The sequence below is a fragment of the Pinus tabuliformis genome, chromosome 3_1 (genome assembly GCF_031772625.1).
Source record: "Pinus tabuliformis cultivar Carrire ecotype Pingquan chromosome 3_1, CPIR1, whole genome shotgun sequence".
In the NCBI taxonomy this organism is placed as follows: domain Eukaryota; kingdom Viridiplantae; phylum Streptophyta; class Pinopsida; order Pinales; family Pinaceae; genus Pinus; species Pinus tabuliformis.
In genome coordinates this window covers 12,811,204-12,814,429 of record NC_142301.1, presented here as the reverse complement: position 1 = coordinate 12,814,429, position 3,226 = coordinate 12,811,204, and the positions used below count along the sequence as shown (strand labels likewise).

General features: G+C 32.9%; 1 long non-coding RNA gene across 1 annotated transcript; it reads left to right on the top strand.

Annotated features, from left to right (window-relative positions):
- Positions 1–373: 373 nt before the first annotated feature.
- Positions 374–1,221, top strand: LOC149185525 (uncharacterized). The gene is made up of 2 exons (XR_016256038.1): positions 374–844; positions 984–1,221. It is a non-coding gene; the product is annotated as an uncharacterized LOC149185525 (long non-coding RNA).
- Positions 1,222–3,226: the final 2,005 nt, after the last annotated feature.

Sequence of the window (3,226 nt, the reverse complement as noted above, 5' to 3'; positions counted from 1 at the left end):
GAAAAGAGGAATCTGTCAGTAGTAACTTGGTCCAGTCCACGACCTGTTTGCTTTGCCCATCAAATTTCCTCCTAGTGGACACTTATCCACACAGGTAAACTTAGAATAAGAGCAGACGTGCCGTGTACGCGGTTGATTCTTACCAGAGGGCGGCCAATATACTTCTAGATGGCAATTGCTATTTCATGGACTATAGCATCATTAATGCTATAGTCCACGTAACCCGAAGAGCCCATGGATGCATGGATGCACCGTCCTTACAACCAAATCCATGTATGTATGGGATACTGACGCGACAGCTACATGCAATCCCATGATTTTCCGGCAACTATGCTCCATACCTTTCCCGGCCGTTCCCTTCCAACCTGTCACACGGTGGATATGATAGTACACCATACTCATTCAATGCAACCTCTATAGTCATTCAATGCAATCGCCCAATCTTGGTGCCCAAAATTTCAAAATTCAAATGTTATTTCCGCGCCCAAACTGCCCATGAAATTTCTGAAACGAAGTGAAACGAACACACCACAGAGATTTCGAATATCTACAGGGGTCTGTCCTCGCATCATGGTCTTCCAACGCTCTTCCGGTACTGGTTCCGCCATACGAGAGGCCGAGAGTTGGAGGTGCCACTCTCTCTGGTTTCCCAGATTGGATCATCCATTGACCACATAAAGCAGGGATTATTTGTGCGCTCTTATATAAATGCATCTTCTGAATACAGAATGATCTCGCCGATTCACAACATCTGAGGAGCTTGCTTATATTGTCTTTGGTGTATCTGCAGAGGAAAATAATAGCACAGCGGAGAGAAATCTTCAGGGACATAGAAGACTTTGCAGTTAGTAGTTTCTTCTGTGACCTTCCTTCTTCCTTACAGAAAATGGTTTTCTAATAAGTTGCTGCGGGGACTTTCGGTTTTTTAGGGAATTTTCGTTAGCTCACTATTGAGCAATCTTTCTGTTTTGATTTGATTTCAGGGTTGTGATTGATAACGCCGTCTGTGAAAACGCAACATTGGTGAGGGTGAAGCCCTTGGCTTTCTCAGTCTGAATTTCTTGAATACATCCTATGTGGGGTAGTTTTTCAGGGAACACTGCCATCTGACAATACGCATTTTAATGTATAAGACTCTGATCGCATTGTCAGCGTTCCGTTAATGTTGACTAAACGAGAGACACAGAACGCTTCTTTCCTGCAATTTGCAAGGTTGGTTTATGCTCCCTTGTTTATTATTATGATTTAGATGTCCCTAATAACTACCACATCAACCTGTTAATTTCAATTAATTTATATTTCTGCAGATTCCGTTATGAGTTTGACTTCATATCACATATTCCTGCACTCCCATCTTTAACGGCCTCGTAAAGTAAAATAAAATATTTTGCGAGTTCAAGATATCCTAGGAATAAACCTGCGTTATAAATTCCAGTTTCTTCAATTTTATCTATTATAAAAAATAATATAAATATTCCCCTTTAATGGTAAAGCTCGTTGAAGTTCCGAAGAGTAATTATAAAATGTAGATTCTGATAAGATAAGTTGAACCTAAATCCCATATACTATATGCAAATCATACGGAATTGATCGCTTTGATGCCTAAACAACATTATATAGAGCATGCGCATGCTTGTAGAACTAAATTTTAAAGGACAAGATCCTCTTTATGTAAAGCAAATGCAGACATTTCAAATATATAAGAAAGGAATATGGGCATCCGAAGGAGATCAAATCCCTCATTGAACATTGAACAATCATGAACTATAATAATATGACAATTGGAAAGAACCTGCGTGGACAAAACCTCATTGAACACTAAAAACAATCATGGATAAGAGGCAGTACGGCAGAACTTTTTTTTCCATTAACTAGATTCTGGATTTGAGGTAAATTTTATTTGAAATTCCATAAAAAGAATTATAAAAATTATAATTGACTGGTTGAAATTATACAATAGTGATATTCTAAAATTATTTTATTACTCTACTATTTTATTATATTGAGAGAGGTAGTTTATCTATACTCTATTATTATATTGAGAGAAGTAGTTTATATAGCCTAGTCTAATTAGATTGTTTTTTGCCTTGAAAATCATGAAAATTTTGGTAATATTTTGATAAAATTTTGCAGCCAATTTTGTAAAGCAATTATCAAACTTTAAGATTTTAGGTGTCTAGAAGTTTTTTGATGAAGCTAAATCCATTTCCACCATCAAAAACATGATTAGAACAATACTACTCCAAGGTTTCTTGAATTTTGTTTATCCCATTTCTACCATTTTGATCATCCCCTAATTCCTCAGCCATTTATATATGCATATAAAAAATATATATAATTCTTTTAATACTCAATCTAGTCACATTATTATTTTCAAAATAAAAATAAAATATTAAAAAATAACAATTAAATAATCAGAAAGGATGACAACCACAGAATCAGATATTCACTTCCGTCTAATAGAGTTTGGGAATCTGGACCAAGTACCTGCCACAGTTAATTTTCCCTCTGTCAGCATTACGTATATCCTTAAAAAGATCATTTTTAATAAAATCTATTTTTAAAATTAAGAAATCTAAAATTAAGGGAAACTGTTTTGATTTCATGAGAGCATTTTATTAATAAAATATAATTTTTATGAAAAAGAAACTTAAGACGAAGGAAATTAGTTTTTAGAGTAAATCTATTAAAACATCATTAACCAATTGTAATTATAAATATTTTTTTTGTTAAATAATATATATGTGTATTATAGAGGATATTTTAATTGGCAATTGTGATGATATGAAGTATTTTGCAAATTAAAAGATCTAAGATTTAAATTTCCTTGAGTAATGCAATCTATATAGAAGAGGAAGATAATTACAATATGCCCGAAAATATAAATATAAAAGCTGTAGGAATCAACCCACCCACTATGAGACTAAGGCTACCTATTTACCAGTTCTTCTAATATATTATATACATATGTGTGAATTTTTTTATTTATATAAGTAATAAATACTCTTACTGGAAGAAAAAAAAAAAAAAACGAGTAATAAATACTATTGTTTTTTTAAGAGGTAATCTCTTATTTATTTTGATTAGGATTATGATTAAACACATCATGTGTCAATATTAAATAATTGATATTTTTTTGTAAATTAATATTTTTATTGTCTCCTAATGAATTCAAAAATAAATTACAATATAAAGCCATGGAGTGCTTATTCATAGTACTTTATAG